The following is an 18807-nucleotide window of genomic DNA, read 5'->3' as shown; positions in this document are numbered from 1 at the left end:
AAGGTTTCTGACATTATCTATCACTACTCACCTTGCCTGTTGAAGTTTAGAGATCCCTATATGCAGGACTTTAGACAAGGGTTCAAGTGCAAGTGGTTTATTTTAGAGTTTATATCAGGAGTGAAAAAGTGAAATAAGACGCTAATCAGAAGTTTCCTATCAGTCAAGTTCCCTTGAAAGTTTAATCTCACCAAGGAATTAATGAATCAGTGTAGAAAGTATGCATTAGAGCTATCACATCCAAAGAGTAAGTAAATAAAAGTATTTTTAAAAAATTCTGTACACCTGTGCTTGAGATAACTCCCAGGGATAAATTAATTTCTAGGAGCAAATTACTTTTAGCCTACCACCTGAGCAGATCAAATAACCCCAACAGTGCAAGAAAACAGAGGAATGAAAGTGCTAGTAATAGGCTGGTGTTCACTGAAGTGCTAGAAGTGAGATGGTATAGACAAAGTACCATAGCACTTACAAACTTTCTAACTCTTATAGAATTTCTTCCTCTTGCTTGAGCATACTAGCTAGAATCTCTAGTCCATATTAGATAGAAGAAATGATAGTAGTTATTCTTGCATGGATCTCAGTCTCAAAAAGAAGGCTTTTACTATTTTAGCATTCACTACAATGTTTGCTATATTTATAATAGATTTAGTATAAATACCCTTGATCAAATTAAGGAAGCTCTCAGAGAAGGGGATGACAGAGGATAAGATGGCTGGATGGCATCACTGACTCGATGGACATGAGTCTGAGTGAACTCCGGGAGTTGGTGATGGACAGGGAGGCCTGTTGTGCTGCGATTCATGGGGTCGCAAAGAGTCGGACACGACTGAGTGACTGATCTGATCTGATCTTCTACCCATGATTTTTTTTTTTAAATCACAAATGGATATTAAATTATATCAAATATTTCCTTCATCTAATATGATAATAGGGCTTCCCTGGTAGCTCACATGGTAAAGAATCCGCCTACAATGTAGGAGACCTGGGTTCAAATTCCTGGATCAGGAAATCCCTTGGAGAAGGGAACGGCAACCCACTCCAATATTCTTGCCTGGAAAATCCCATGGACAGAGGAGCCTGGTGGGCTATAATCCATGAGGCTGCAAAGAGTCAGGCACTACTGAGTGACTAACACATTGAAATGACAGTGATAATGGTATGATTTTTTCTCATTTTCTCTGTCAATGTGGTGAGCTACATTGATTAATTTTTAAATGCTCCAACTAACCTTGCATTCCTGGAATAAACCTGCCTTGTTTTGGCTACTAAATATTACAGAGTTCATTTTGCTCATATTAGTTTAGGAGTTTTGCATTTGTATTCTATATGAGACTATTTTTTTTCTCTTAATTTAGCTCAAGTTCTTTTATGAAAGTTGTGATGCTTTTCTTAAGCAATTGGGAAATGTTTCTTCTTTTTGTATTACACTGAAGAATTAGTATTTTTTGCCATTTTTCCTTTCTTAAATGTTTGGAAGAACTTGCTGTTAAATGCTTCTTGCTTGCAAGGAAAGATATAAACTGAGATGCATGAGTTCACTTTGTTTCTAATTGTGACGAGTTAGAACCATACTTCAGACAAGGCTGTGGCAACCTACTCCAGTGTTCTTGCCTGGAAAATCCCATGGATGGAGGAGCCTGGTAGGCTGCAGTCCATGGGGTCGCTGAGAGTTGGGCACGACTGAATGACTTCACTTTCACTTTTCACTTTCATGCCTTGGAGAAGGAAATGGCAACCCACTCCAGTGTTCTTGCCTGGAGAATCCCAGGGACGGGGGAGCCTGGTGGGCTGCTGTCTATGGGGTCGCACCGAGTCAAACACGACTGAAGTGACTTAGCAGCAGCAGCAGAATCATATTTATGGTAAAACAAAAGACACAATCTATTTTGGAATAAAAGGTAATTGTTTATGAAGTAAACATTAAAATGCTGATCTTCTTTTGAGCTCTTAAATATCGCGTTCCCATATTTGTTTCTTTTTTTTTTTAATCTTTAATTTTATTTTATTTTTAAACTTTACATAATTGTATTAGTTTTGCCAAATATCAAAATGAATCCGCCACAGGTATACATGTGTTCCCCATCCTGAACCCTCCTCCCTCCTCCCTCCCCATACCATCCCTCTGGGTCGTCCCAGTGCACTAGCCCCAAGCATCCAGTATCGTGTATCGAACCTGGACTGGCAACTCGTTTCTTACATGATATTTTACATGTTTCAATGTCATTCTCCCAAATCTTCCCACCCTCTCCCTCTCTCACAGAGTCCATAAGACTGTTCTATACATCAGTGTCTCTTTTGCTGTCTCGTACACCGGGTTATTGTTACCATCTTTCTAAATTCCATATATATGCGTTAGTATACTGTATTTATGTTTTTCCTTCTGGCTTACGTTCCCATATTTGTATAACCTACTCATTCTCTAAGATCTAGGTAATTTTATGTCTTGGAAAGACACTTGATTATAACTCCAGTCCATAACTATCTGCTTTGAATTTATGTGCTATTTTAAAAATTAATCAATTTATTTTTATTTTGCTATGCTGGGTCTTTGTTGATGGCAGTTGGGCTTTCTCTAGTTCTAGTTTGTGGGCTCTAGAGCACTTTGGCCCTCTAGATGTGGGCATGTGGGTTCTAGAGTGCGTGAGCTTACCTGCCTTGCCCACATCATGTTCATTAAAAGGCAGATTCTTAATCCACTGGACCACCAGGGAAATCCCTGAACTTATGTGTTAGTGATGGGCATTTAACCTAATGACCTTTCTCAAATTATTTTAACTTTTTATATGGGAATATTTTCAATTACAGATTCAATTTCTTTAATATTTGTATGAATATTCATACTTTTTATTCTTTTTGCATCACTTTTGTCAAATGTTACTATTTAAGCAATGTTTTCACTTTATTAAAATTTTTAATTTTATTAGCTAAGCAATTCATAAGAACCCTTTTATTATATTAGTAATAAAAAATGTCTCTACAATTCTAACACTGGTTATTTTTGCCCTTTAGTCACTAGGATTCTATCAAATTTGTTGGTCTTTTCAAAGAACCATATATGGCCTTATTGATACCATACTATCTTTTTTTTTTATTGATATATCTTATCTTTTCATTTTCTTTTGCTTTACTCAGCCCTCAGCCACTCAGGGGAAAAGTGGCCATAAATATCAGGCTTTGCATTTGGTCCTAATAATTCTTTACTGTCTTAGCTTTTCAAAACCTTTTGGGAAATGTTTGCAAATTTTAAGTGTTTAGTTTTTCCAATTGTCCTCAGAGATAGGATTGGTAAAAATTATCTGATCCACTATTACCAAAAATGGAAGTCCCCAATTATTTATTTTTTGACATTTTTTGACATTGCATCATCTTATGTTTTGTTTGTTTGTTTCTGAAAACTTTCTCAGTGTCTCTTGAAAAGAAGCAAATTCTACAATTAAAACTGCATTAATCAACAAATCAAATCTCCTAGAGTAGAGTAGGGGAGGGAACAAAGGACTTAAACTCTCAGGCTGTTAACTCAATTATGGGCTTGCATCTGTTCTTATGCTCACCATTAAAGTTCAAGAGTGTATCCAAATGCATCATTAAATAAGTACTCAGTGTGATGGGAGATAAAACATGTGGGATAAAATAACATTTCTAAGTGTTCCTTACTCCCTCTCTACCTTTTCATTAGCATCTCCTGAAATTCTCTTTTATACACCAGACCAAGTTGTTAGACCTCTGTTACCCTCTATAAACTATAAACAAGAGCTGTAAATCAGTTCAGTTCAGTTCTGTTGCTCAGTCGTGTCCAACCCTTTGCGACCCCATGGACTGCAGCATGCCAGGCTTCCCTGAGCATCACCAACTCCCGGAGCTGACTCAAACTCATGTCAATTGTGTTGGTGATGCCATCCAACCATCTCACCCTCTGTTGTCCCCTTCTCCCCCTGCCTTCAATCTTTCCCAGCATCAGGGTCTTTTCCAATGAGTCGGTTCTTTACATCAGATGGCCAAAGTATTGGATTTTCAGCTTCAGCATCAGTCCTTCCAATGAATATTCAGGACTAATTTCCTTTAGGATGGACTGGTATGATCTCCTTGCAGTCCAAGGGACTCTCAAGAGTCTTCTCCAACACCACAGTTCAAAAGCATCAATTCTTTGGTGCTCAGCTTTCTTTATAATCCAACTCTCACATCCATACATGACTCCTGGAGAAACTATAGCTTTGACTAGATGGACCTTTGCTGGTAAAGTAATGTCTCTGCTTTTTAATATGCTGTCTAAGTTGGTCATAGCTTTTCTTCCAAGGAGCAAGCATAGTCACCATCTGCAGTGATTTTGGAATCCAAAAAAATAAAGTCTCTCACTGTTTCCATTATTTTCCCATCTATTTGCCATGAAGTGATGGGACTGGATGCCATGATTTTAATTTTCTGAATGTTGACTTTTAAGCCAATGTTTTACTCTCCTCTTTCACTTTCATCAAGAGGCTCTTTAGTTCCTCTTCACTTTCTGCCATAAGGGTGGTGTTATCTGCATATCTGAGGTTATTGATATTTCTTCCACCAATCTTGCTTCCAGCTTGTAGTTCATCCTGTCCGGCATTTCCCATGATGTTCTCTGCAATTAAGTTAAATAAGCAGGGTGACAATATACAGCCTTGACGTATTCCTTTTCCTATTTGGAACCAGTCTGTTGTTCCATGTCCAGTTCTAACTGTTGCTTCTTGACTTTCATACAGATTTCTCAGGAGACAGGTCAGGTGGTCTGGTATTCCCATCTCTATAAGAATTTTCAGGCTTCAATCATAGCTCAGTTGGTAAAGAAGCCACCTGCATTGCAGGAGACCCTGGCTCAATTCCTGGGTCAGAAAGATCCCCAGGAGAAGGGTTAGGTTACCCACTCCAGTATTCTTGGGCTTTCCTTGGGCTAACCTGGTAAAGAATCCACCTGCAATGTGGGATAACTGGGTTCAATCCCTGGGTTGAAAAGACCCCCTAGAGAAAGGAAAGGCTACCCACTTCCAGTATTCTGGCCTGGAGAATTACATGGACTAAGTCCTTGGGGTTGCAAAGAGTCGGCTATGACTGAGCGACTTTCAGTTTAATAATTTTCCGTAATGTGTTGTGATCCACACAGTCAAAGACTTTGCCATAGTCAATAAAGCAAAAGTAGATGTTTTTCTGGAACTCTCTTGCCTTTTTGATGATCCAACAGATGTTGGCATTTTGATCTCTGGCTCCTCTGCCTTTTCTAAATCCAGCTTGAACATCTGGAAGTTCACAGTTCACCTACTATTGAAGCCTGGCTTGGAGATTTGAGCATTACTTTGCTAGCATGTGAGATGAGTGCAATCGTGTGGCAGTTTGAACATTCTTTGGCATTCTCTTTCTTTGGGGTTGGAATGAAAGCTGACCTTTTCCAATCCTGTGGCCACTGATGAGTTTTCCAAATTTGCTGGCATGTTGAGTGAAGCACTTTCATGGCATCATCTTTTAGGATTTGAAATAGCTCAACTGGAATTCCAATCACTTCCACCAGCTTTGTTCGTAGTGATGCTTCCTAAGGCCCACTTGACTTTGCATCCAAGGATGTTTGGCTCTAGGTGAGTGATCACACTATCTTGGTTTTCTGGGTCATGAAAATCTTTTTTGTGTAATTCTGCTGTGTATTCCTGCCAGCTCTTCTTAGTATCTTCTGCTTCTATTAGGTCTATAACATTTCTGTCCTTAATTGTGCCTATCTTTGCATGAAATGATCCCTTGGTATCTCTAATTTTCTTAAAGAGATCTCTAGATTTTCCCATTCTATTGTTTTCCTCTATTTCTTTGCATTGATCACTGAGGAAGGCTTTCTTATCTCTCCTTGCTATTCTTTGGAACTCGGCATTCAAATGAGTATATCTTTCCTTTTCTCCTTTGCCTTTAGTTTCTTTTCTTTTCTCAGCTATTTGTAAGGCATCTTCAGAAGACCACTTTTCCTTTTAGCATTTCTTTTTCTTGGAGATGATGTTGATAACTGCCTCCTGTACAATGTCATGAACCTCCGTCCATAGTTCTTCAGGCACTCTGTCTATCAGATCTAATCCATTGAATCTATTTATCACTTCAACTGTATAAGGGATTTGATTTAGGTCATACCTGAATGGTCTAGAGGTTTTCCTTACTTTCTTCAACTTAAATCTGAATTTGGCAATAAGGAGTTCATGATCTGAGCCACAGTTAGCTCCCAGCCTTGTTTTTGTTGACTGTATAGATTCTCCATTATTGGCTCCAAAGAATGTAATCAATCTGATTTCAATATTGACCATTTGGTGATGCCCATGTGTCGAGTCTTCTCTTGCGTTGTTGGAAGAGGATGTCTGCTATGGCCAGTGCATTCTCTTGGCAAAACTCTATTAGCCTTTTCCCTGTTTCATTCTGTACTCCAAGGCCCAGTTTGCCTATTACTCCAGGTGTTTCGTGACTTCCTACTTTTGCTTTCCAGTCCCCTATAATGAAAAGGATATCTTTTTTGGGTGTTAGTTCTAGAAGGTCTTGTAGGTCTTCACAGAACCATTCAACTTCAGCTTCTTCAGCATTACTGGTCGGGGTATAGACTTGGATTACAGTAATATTGAGTGGTTTGCCTTGAAAACGAATGGAGATCATTCTTTCGTTTTTGAGATTGCATCCAAATACTGCATTTTGGACTCTTTTGGTGACTATGAGTGCTACTTCTCTTCTTCTAAGGGATTCTTGCCCACAGAGTAGATTTAATGGTCATCTGAGTTAAATTCACCCATTCCAGTCCATTTTAGTTCACTGATTCATAAAATGCCAATGTTCACTCTTTCCATCTCCCATTTGACCACTTCCAATTTGCCTTGATTCATGGACCTAACATTCCAGGTTCCTATGCAATATTGTTCTTTACAGCATTGGACTTTACTTCCATCACCAGTCACATCCACAGCTGCAATACTTTTATATTAAATAAGCCATCTCGGGCCTTAAATATGACAGGAAAAGCTTCAGATGAGTATTTACCAGAGAAAAAGGCACCAAGACTGAAGTAAAAATAAAACAGCATTGTTATGTATAGCAGGGGGTGGGATTGAGAAATCTACCTTAGCTTGGCATCCCATAATGATATACCATAAACGGAATATTTTTAACAACAGATGCATGTTTCTTACAGTTCTGGTGGCTGGGAAGTCCAAGATCAAGGTGTCAGTTGATTTAATTCCTGGTGATGACACTTTTCTTAACTCTACTTAGCTATCTTCTTGCTGTGCCTCACATGGTAGGGAGAGAAAGAAAGCACCTTTTAGTGCCTGCTTTTTTTTTTTTTCTCCTTTTCCTGGTACCTCTTTTATAAGGGCACTAGTTCTCTGTGGGGCTTCCCTGGGGGCTCAGTTGGTAAATAATTTGCCTACAATACATGAAACCCGGATTTGATCCCTGGGTTGGGAAGATTCCCTGGAGGAGGGCATGGCAACCCACTCCAGTATTCTTGCCTGAAGAATTCCCATGAACAGAGGAGCCTGGTGGGCTACAGTCCATGGAGTCACAAAGAGTCAGACATGACTGAGCAACTAAGCACACTGCACAGTGTAATCCTCTGTGGGGGCCTTACCTTCATGACTTTCTCAATCTAAATACTTTCCAAATGCCCAACGTCTAAATGTCATCCCATTAGGGGCTTCAACATATAAATTTGGGGTCGCAAACACTTCTTTATAACAGAAACTGTAAGATATGCCTACGTAAGAACTATCTGAGTGAGGGAGCTTCACGGGAGCCAGGTCAGCGTGTCTAGTCTCTACCGTTAGCATATAGTAAGACTGTCTGGCTGCCTTGGGTTTGCATATTGTTTATTGCACTTGAAATAGTGTTGTCTTCATAGTATGATTCTACTTTACTGTGGTGCAGAATCTCTCCTGTGGACACCTCACATGTCTTAGAATGGGCATTTTAAGATTCCCCTCCCCTAACCCAACAAAGGATCAAGGTTTTTGCAATCCTTTGATGAGTATTGCTAGCACTAAGGTAAAATTCCATTTTTGATCAGATTATGCTACCAGAATTAATTTGGAAAAAATTGTAATGGTAGCAACAAAACATACCAACTTGCATTCTATATGAATAAAATTTAGCGTTTAGTGTTTGTGTGTGTGTGTATATATATATATATATATATATATAATATTCTTATACATTCACAACTCAATGTTTTTGCCCTTCCAGAATGGAATAAAGAGGGAAGATACACACACACACACACACACACACAGAGGCAGAGAAAGGTCATTGGGTTAAATGTCCACCAATAGCACAGAAATTCAAAGCAGAGAGGTGTAGAATGGGGTTGTAAGGAAGTGTTTTTGCAAGACATGATTTTATCTAGGTTTTAGGAAGAAGAGTAAGAAGAGGGTCTCCATATATTTCAATCTCTATCAGAGTGGAATAGATTTCCAAGGAATATCCAGCAGAATTCCTGTTAGATATTATTGAGTTACATGCCCTAGCCCTGCTGCCAGGCTTGAAAGCTATCAGCATTTTAGTGGATGTAGGCATTTCCATTGTCACCCTGCTTATTTAACGTATATGCAGAGTACACCATGCAAAATACCAGGCTGAATGAAGCACAAACTGGAATCAGGATTGCCGGGAGAAATGTCAATAACCTCAGATATGCAGATGACACCACCCTTACTGCAGAAAGTGAAGAGGAACTGAAGAGCCTCTTGATGAAGGGGAAAGAGGAGAGTGGAAAAAGTTGGCTTAAAAGTCAATGCTAAAAAAACTAAGATCATGGCATGTGGTCCCATCACTTCATGGCAAATTGATGGGGAAACAATGGAAACAGTGAGAGACTTTATTTTCTTGGGCTCCAAAATCACTGCAGATGGTGACTGCAGCCATGAAATTAAAAGATTCTTGCTGCTTGGAAGAAAAGCTATGACCAACTTAGACAGCATATTAAAAAGCAGAGACATTACTTTGCCAGCAAAGGTGTAGTCAAAGCTGTGGTTTTTCTAGTAGTCATGTATGGATGTGAGAGTTGGACTATAAAGAAATCTGAACATGGAAGAATTGATACTTTTGAACTGTGGTGTTGAGAGTCCCCTGGACTGTAAGGAGATCCAGCCAGTTCATCCTAAAGGAAATCAGTCCTAAATATTCATTGGAAGGACTGATGCTGAAACTGAAACTCCAATACTTTGGCCATCTGATGCAAAGAACTGACTCATTGGAAAAGACTCTGATGCTGGGAAAGGTTGAGGGCAGGATGAGAAGGGCCAACAGAGGATGAGATGGTTGGATGGCATCACTGACTGGATGGTCATGAGTTTGAGCAAGCTGCAGGATTTCATGATGGACAGGGAAGCTTGACATGCTGTAGTCCATGGGGTCACAAAAAATCGGACACAACTGAGTGAACTGAACTGAACTGAGGTATTGCCAATGGGCAAAGAAGGTGAGAGGAATTGTGACCAATAACAGAATCAGTATATTTACATTTATCAAGATTGATAAGGAGATGTCCCAGAAATGCAGAAAGGAAAAATGCTATTAAGATAAGTGTACAAAATTCCAAAACAGATGTTCTGAATTGCAAAGTCATGTGGATGTGACTATTAATAGTCCAGTCAGAGTGCAAATTTAGGGCGGTTATACTGCTCTTCACTGTAATGTCAGAAAATGTCCTGATTCCTACATACATGTTGTGAAATGAAATATTTCCTGCCATCTTCCTCGGCAAGAAATGTCACAGCCACCAGGGATTTTTGGGTCTCCAAATGTGAGTGAGGCTCCCAAAAGGGAACACAAGGCCTGTGATCCAGCAGATACCGCCACCTCCTACAGTGATGCTGAGGAGCTCAGGTGGGGAGTAGAATGCTGTAGCAGCCATTCACCACATCTGCCATTCCTTACAGTAAACAAGGAATTAAGGATGTAAGCAATCACGAAATAAGATTTGGCCCCAGATAGCTGTGGTGCATACGAAAGGAATGAATTCAGGTGGCCCAGAGGCTTGCATACATGGAAGAATGCTAAATTTCTTAACTTGATACCTGGTTTTCCTTACTTAATGATAAGCTTTGATGTTCAGATTGCCTGCCCACTTTGTTGCAAACTTGTGTATAGCCTGACTCCCTTTCCTGCCTCCTCAGAGCAGTTTTCTTAGGGCTACTGAGATGCTGTCTTCTGGGCTAAGAGTCCTTTACATTCCCACCAAATAAAGTATCTCTCTACTTTCAGGCTGTGATTAATTTTTTTAGCCAGCAATGCTAAGTGCATAGATAAGAAAATGGCATAGATACCCAAATATATGTGCAAATGAGTTGACAGATCTAAAATTATGTAAAAATGAAAAGTATCTTAATACACAACCCAATATTTTAGGGAAGGTCATGATGTGCATTGTCACTTCAGTAGTGTCTGACTATTTGTGACCCTATGAACTATATAGCCTACCACGTTCCTCTGTCCATGGGATTCTCCAGGCAAGAGTACTAGATGGGGTTGCCATTTGCTTCTCTAGGGGATCTTCTTAACCCAGGAATCTAATCTACATCTCTTATGTCTCCAGCATTGGAGGGTGGTTTCTGTAAATTCTATTTTGAAGTATTTTCCACTACCTTGGCTTCCTTAAAAAAAAAAAAAAAAAAAGAGAGAGAGAGAATAACAGGAATTGCTTCTCTTCTATTGTTTGCTTTGCTATTTTAATCAGATTTAACATTAAGAAAAATATAGCATCCTTTGAAAGGAGGAATAATGTGTGCCGTCTTTGGTAATTTTAACCACTTTTGAGCTGCTTTTTGGAGCCCCATCTGCCCGTCTAGTCCATCAGCTAGTTGTTAACACTTTGTCACTTACAGACCCAAAGTCTGAACTGAGATAGGGACAGGAAAGTGAAATCATGCTTTCTGATAATTAAATGTGATTGACGAACAGATACACATTGGCAAACACACACACACACACACACACACACACACACAGACAAAGATAACTCTATGTCAATTTGACTGGGACCTGGAACAATTTGGTTCAGGAATATAAAGTCAGAATGGCTAAGAGAAGATACACTGAGGCAGATATTCATGGTTTTGCTAGGTATTAATTTGTTTAAAAAATCGACTTTTTTTTTTTTTTAATCTTAGAAGCTGTTGTTCAAATTATTTAATTGTTAAATCATCATTCAGTCAGTTCAGTCAATCAGTCATTTCCAACTCCTTGCAACCCAATGGACTGCAGCACGCCAGGCTTCCCTGTCCATCATCAACTTCTGGAGCTTGCTCAAACTCATGTCCATCAGATCAGTGATGCCATTCAACCATCTCATCCTTGGTCATCACCTTCTTCTCCTGCCTTCAATCTACCACAACACCAGGGTCTTTTCCAATGAGTCAGTTCTTTGTTTCAGGTGGCCAAAGTATTGGAGTTTCAGTTTCAGCATCAGTCCTTCCAATGAATATAGGACTGATTTCCTTTAGGATGGGCTGGTTGGATCTCCTCGCAGTCCAAGGGACTCTCAAGAATCTTCTCAGGCAACACAGTTCAAAAGTATCAATCTTCCATGCTCAGCTTTCTTTATGGTCCAACTGTCACATCCATGTATGACTACTGGAAAAACAATAGCTTTGACTAGATGGACCTTTGTTGGCGAAGTAATGTCTGTGCTTTTTCATATGCTGTCTAGGTTGGTCATGGATTTTCCTCCAAGTAGCAAGAATCTTTTAATTTCATGGCTGCAGTCACCATCTGCAGTGATTTTGGAGCCCAAGAAAATAGTCTCTCACTGTTTCCATTGTTTCCCCATCAATTTCCCATGAAGTGATGAGACTGGATGCCACCATCTTAGTTTTTTGAATGTTGAGTTTTAAGCCAGCTTTTTCACTCTCCTCTTTCACTTTCATTAAGAGGCTCCTTAGACCCTTTTCACTTTAAGCCATAAGGATGGTGTCATCTGCATACTTGAGGTTTTTTATATTTCTCCTGGCAATCTTGATTCCAGCTTATGCTTCTTCCAGCCCAGCATTTTGCATGATGAACACTGCATATAAGTTAAATAAACAGGGTGACAATATATAGCCTTGTCATACTCCTTTCCCAGTTTGGAACCAGTCTGTTTTTCTATGTCTGGTTCTAACTGTTGTTCCTTGACCTCGATACAGAACTCAGGGGGTAGATCAGGTGGTCTGGTATTCCCATCTCTTTCAGAATTTTCCACAGTTTGTTGTGATCCACACAGTCAAAGACTTTGGGATCATCAATGAAGCAGAAGTAGATGATTTTCTGAAACTCTTGCTTTTTCTATGGCCCAATGGATGTTGGATCCATTGGCAATTTGGGTACTTTGGCAGTTTGATCTCTGGTTCCTCTGCCTTTTTAAAATCCAACTTGAACATCTGGAAGTTCACAGGTTACATACTGTTGAAACCTTGCTTGGAGAAATTTGAGCATTACTTTGCTTGCATGTCTGATGAGTGCAATTGGGCGGTAGTTTGAAGATTCTTTGGCAATGTCTTTCTTTGAAATTGGAATGCAAACTGATCTTTTTCAGTTTTGTGACCATGCTGATTTTTCTATATTTACTGGGATATTGAGGGCAGAATTTTTGCAGCATGATTTTTTAGGATTTGAACTAGCTCAACTGAAATTCCATCACCTCCACTGGCTTTATTTGTAGTGATGCTGCCTAATGTCCACTTGACTTCACATTCTAGGAGGTCTGGCTCTAGGTGAGTGATCATATAATCATGGTTATCTGGGTCATTAAGATCTATTTTTTTGTACAGTTCTTTGTATTTCTTGCTACCTTTTCTTAATATCTTCTGCTTCTGCTAGGTCCATACCATTTCTGTCCTTAATTGTGCCCATCTTTGCATGGAGTGTTCCCTTAGTATCTCTAATTTTCTTAAAGAGATCTCTAGTCTATCCCATTCTATTGTTTTCCTATATTTCATTGATCACTGAGGAGGGTTTTCTTTTCTCTCCTTGATATTCTTTGAAACTCTGCATTCATATGGGTGAATCTTTCCTTTCCTCCTTTGCCTTTAGCTTTTCTTATTTTCTCAGCTGTTTGTAAGGCCTCCTCAGATAACCAATTTGCTTTTTTGCATTCCTTTTTCTTGAGGATGATCTTGATCACTGCCTCCTATATACAATGTCAGGAACCTCTGTCCATAGTTCTTCAGGCACTCTATCAGCTCTAATCCCTTGAATCTATTTCTCACTTCCACTGTATAATCTTTAAGGGATTTGATTAAGGTCATACGTGAATGGTCTAGTGGTTTTCCTTATTTTCCTCAATTTCAGTCTGAATTTTCCAATAAGAAGTTGATGATCTGAGCCACAGTCAGCTCCTAGTCTTGTTTTTGCTGACTGTATAGAGTTTCTCCATTTTTGGCTGCAAAGAATATAATCAATCTGATTTCAGTATTGACCATCTGGTGATGTCCATTTATAGAGGTGTCTCTTGTGTTGTTGGAAGAGGGTGTTTGCTATCACCAGTACGTTCTCTTGGCAAAACTCTGTTAGCTTTTGCCCTGCTTCATTTTGTATTCCAAGGCTAAACTTGCCTATTATTCCAGGTATCTCTTGACTTCTTCCTTTTGCATTCCAGGCCCCCTGATGAAAGGACATCTTTTTTTGGTGTTAGTTCTAGAACGCCTTGTAGGTCATCGTAAAGACATTCAATTTCAGCTTTTCCATCATTGCATAATACAATATATAAAAAAAAAATGTGCTCCAGTTTCCCAATGGAGGAAAATTTGGCTATTTTAAACCTTAGACTGATTTATTTAACACCAATATCCATCTAATAGCTTACAGTGAATGGTGTCAGATTCATGATCTCCAAAGAAGAAGATTTAGCTTCAGGGCCAGTGACCATGCTTGATCATTCAATTGCTTTTGTGTGGCAGAATTTTTATTACAGTGAAAAGGACAGAGACAGCGTCTGATATAGACATCAGAAGGGAGACAGAATGTGCCCCACTTGCTAGTCTTACCAAGGGACCTATATACTTTTTCAGTTGGTTATTACAGTAAATTAAAGAATATCTCAAAGTTGTAAAAAATTTATCTGACCCACTCCCAAAATTTACATTTTAACAGGAGTAGAACTAACAATAGAAAGAAAGATCTTACCAGACCCACTCCCACAACATACACTTTATTATGACAGGGATTAGTCAGAAGGCTCCTAAGGAGAAACATGTCCTCAAGCAGGATACATTATTGTTATATAAGCATTGGTATAGAGTTTAAGATGAGTTACTTTTTGTGTAATCATTATCTCTGGGCTTAAAGAAAAAAAAAAACATTTTATGTGACTAAGATTAAAGGAATGTAAAAAAACAAAACAAAACAAAACAAAATGTTTGTCCTTTTCTCCTCTTTGAGGGCCCCAGACCCCTTTCTCCTCCAGAGCTCCAGACTCCTTATTAATCTACCTAAGAATTAACTCTCTCACATCTATATTCAGAACAAATTCTTTAATGTATCATGTGAATATACTCAGGAAGACTGTAGAGTCTTCTGTTCAAAATGAGACATGGTAAGTCTCCAGGTGAGTCTTTCTTATTTTAGAGCCAAGACAGCCAATATCCAGCAAGGTCAAGTGAGTTACTATGGGCCATTTATAATGATTGTCAGGCACTGTTTACACAGTAAGCATCTTTTTGTCTGGTGAAGTTCAGTTCAGTTCAATTGCTCAGTGTCCACATCTTTGCAATCCCATGGATTGCAGCATGCCAGGCTTCCCTGTCCATCAGCAACTCCTGGAGTTTGCTCAAACTCATGACCATCGAGTTGGTGATGCCATCCAACCATCTCATCCTCTGTCATCCCCTTCTCATCCCACCTTCAATCTTTCCCAGCATCAGAGTTTTTCCCAATGAGTCAGTTCATTGCATCAGGTGGCCAAAGTATTGGAATTTCAGCTTCAGCATCAGTCCTTGCAATGAATATTCTGGACTTATTTCCTTTAGGATGGACTGGTTGGATCTCCTTGCAGTCCAAGGGACTCTCAAGAGTCTTCTCCAACACCACAGTTCAAAAGCATCAATTCTTCGGTGCTCAGCTTTCTGTATAGTCCAACTCTCACATCCATACATGACTACTGGAAAAACCATAGCTTTGACAAGATGGACCTTTGTCAGCAAAGTAATGTCCCTGCTTTTTAATATGCTATCTAGGTTGGTCATAGCTTTTCTTCCAAGGAGTAATCATCTTTTAATTTCATGGCTCCAGTCACCATCCACAGTGATTTTGAAGCCCAAGAAAAAGTCTCTCACAGTTTCCATTGTTTCCCCATCTATTTGCCATGAAGTGATGGGCCCGGATGCCATGATTTTAGTTTTTTTGAAGGCTGAGTTTTAAGCCAGCTTTTCACTTTCCTCTTTCACTTTCATCAAGAGGCTCTTTAGTTCCTCTTTACTTTAAACCATAAGGGTGGTGTTGTCTGCATATCTGAGGTTATTGACATTGAGCATCACTTCAAATTACTTTCAAATCTTCTTGCACTACAAGATTCTGAGCTGTGGGAGCTCTACATGGGACTTCCACTTGACAACCCATTGCACCTGACAGATTTTCACTCTAGTTTAAGTTTTAGAAAAGGGATGGCTTAAAAACAATCAATGATGAGATAATCTTTTTGAGGGCAACCCGTTTTATTGGACAGTTTTAATTGCTAGAATTCATTTATCTTTACAATAAGTTTTTGCCATTTATATCCAACTAATTGCTTATTTGGTTACCTGAAGATACACAGATTAGTTTCTTTTCTAACTGGTAGTGTCTTAGATATATGAGGACAGGTTACAATCATTAGAAGAAAATCATTACTTCCACACCCAAATTTTCCAACAAGTTTTCTCTAAGGAGGAAAAATTGTTTCAAGCTAACACTATTTCCCCCTTTGAAAGTTTACTGTAAGATTAGGAGTTTAACAGCAACAAATATTCATGCAAGTTCAAGATGCAAACACCTTAGTAAAGGGTAATTTGCATGAAAAATATTTATAAACATTAATTTGAGCCAAGATTATTATGTGATATTAAAATAAGTAGCATTAACTTAGACTTTGCTACTAGCAATTCAGTGTCAAGATTAAGCAAATCAGGTCTTCCACTGAAATGTACATCAGTGAGATGACATTTAAAGTTTTATGTTTTGGTCTGATGACCACATTAAACAGAAAATTTGAAAAATATTTTGGAGTCCAGGAAGAGGCCAAAAGCATGACTAGGATTTCTGGAAGCTATGTTACATGAAGAATAATGTGTAGAATTATTGACTAGGGAGAAAAGCACCTTTAAGAGAGAACCATGGTAAACTGCCTTCAAGTAAATGCAATAGTATTAATTAAAATGAGTTGGACTTAGTATGTGTCACTTCAGAGAACAAAACTAAGGCCCTCAGTTGGAAGGTACTGTAAAATGGAATTTGTCTTAGTATAAATAAGAAAGATTTTAAAAAGTGGATTACCTACAGGAGAATGTTTAAGTGCTTTAAATAAAGGCCAGAATGCCTGGCGTGACTGGAGTAATAGAGATGTCTTTTGAGGAAAGGTGTCTTTTACATTTCACCCTAAAACCTTAGATGTTAGAATAAGGATTTACCAAGGATCTACTATGTAAAGTGTTCCAATAGATTGTGTGGAGTTTCAAAAAGGAGTGTACAACAAGCTTTCTGTCTTAAAATTCTTATACTCTGATTCAGCAGTCAACATTTTCATATTTTTATATTTTCATGTTTTTATATATGACCATCTACTGTATTTTGAGCATTTTGGAGAATGCATGATATTTGATTAAGAGGTTGGGATAATTACAAAGAGCAGGACAAGTCAGAAAGAATGAGGAAAAAATGAATGGTAAGGAAAAGAGAAATGGGAACTATTGGGTAGATTGAGTATGGACGTGTGAATATAGACGCTATGATCAGAAGTAAGTTTGTACAGGTCACAGGGTTGTTTTAGGAGACCTGTTACTATAATACTAGAAAGATGATTGTAGATAGATTGTGCTATTACTTGAAAGATATATTTTGGAGAATAAACTTTATTTTTAGATGGTTAGGAACCATTTTGTGCCTTTGCTTAAACAGATAAATAGTTTGATGAAAATGGTACTGAAATGAGTAAATCGGATGTGCTTGAGTAATGGAAATCTGCAGTGAGAACAGTGAAATAGACTGTACTCTTGGGAAGAATGGAAGAGATCTCATGGTGGTCAATATGCCGGTCACTTCAACTACTCCAGGCATCAACGATTGCCTTAACACTCATTTAGCAACTTATCTATATCAAATAAGGAAAATTACCACTTTCAAGCCTTTAGCAACCTAGCAACCACAGCAACATAGCAATGTTGTTTATCCTCTCCTTGTCCAGCCTAGTGATTCATGGTTCTGTTGTTTCTTAGACTGAATTAGGAAAAACAAAACAAAACAAAAAACTATTGGAAACAAAGTAATATTACAATTTTCAAACAGAAAAGGTTATTAAATGACTTTTAGATCATATAACTTATTTTCATCATTAATCAGTGTCTGGAATTGTCAGGAAACATGTGTCTTGTCCCTCCACTATATTTAGAGACTTGGTAAATGTTACGAGTAAGGAGTACACACACACACACACAGACACACACATATATATATATATATACACATAAAAATATATTTCTTTATACCCATCATAATTTCTATTTATCAACCTATTTATCATAGGTTAATAAATAGGATTTAGTTATATTTACATTTTCTGTGGAGATATAAATAAACATTCACATAGTTTTCTAACTTGATCAAATCATACTGTTAACTATGATGCAACTCTTTCTTGTTTAAAAAATATATTCCACCTGTTTAATTTCATGTTAAATTTCCTATATTTATAATTTTCTCTCGTAGAAGGTAAATCTGAAATATGATAAATTGCAATGTTTTAGACTCCTGAGCTCTATTTTCCTCTACATAATCTGCTAGTAATATTAATGCCTTATTAAATACATTCCGGTAAGTATTCTGCTTAGTCCAAATTAATTTGGTTGTAATGTTTGTTTAATTACAGCACTTAAATTTTATAGTTGGTTCTTCAAAGTGAAAGCCTGTTTGATTTTAATTTAAAAGGGAGAGAAAGTGTTTATTGTGCAATTGGCTTCTCTTGTAGCAATTGTAATTGCATAGCAAGGCAACTGGTTGATATAATTTCCAGGAAGTTCTAGTTACCTAACCAGAAATTCCCTCCTACATTGCTTCTTAGGATGACTTAAATGCTAGCAATTTTTTTTTATTTTTCCATAGTAATTAAATTATTATTTTGGTCATTGTATGTGCCCAATTCTTTACCAGTAATTTGATACAGTGAGAGTGGAATAGCATACAACATGGATAAGAGAGAAACCTTGACATTGAGCAGCTCAAATCAGATAGCATCATAGAAACACAAATTTCCATTTATCATAGAATACAATGAGTTTTACAAGAAATTTATGTGATGATAATAATGGTAGTGTAGATGAAGAATTAGGGTTCTCCAGTGGTACAGAAGGTAAATAATCCACCTGCTAAGGGAGGAGAAACAGGAGATGCATGATTGATTTCTGGGTTGGGAAGATCCCCTGGAGTAGGAAATGTCAACCCACTCCAGTATTTTTGCCTGGAGAATTCCCATGGCCAGAGGAGCCTGGAAGGCTACAGCACATGGAGTTGCAAAGAGTAGGGCATTACTGAGTGACTGAGAACACACATACAGAGGAAGAATTAGCTCACTTTCCCTAGGAAAGATTAGAAGACTCCTTGGAAAAGGGTGGG

Source organism: Bos grunniens, chromosome 24 (genome assembly GCF_055505025.1).
Source record: "Bos grunniens cultivar Pamir isolate PY7600 chromosome 24, Bosgru_T2T1.0, whole genome shotgun sequence".
Lineage (NCBI taxonomy): Eukaryota > Metazoa > Chordata > Mammalia > Artiodactyla > Bovidae > Bos > Bos grunniens.
Note: the sequence above shows the minus strand (reverse complement) of the source record.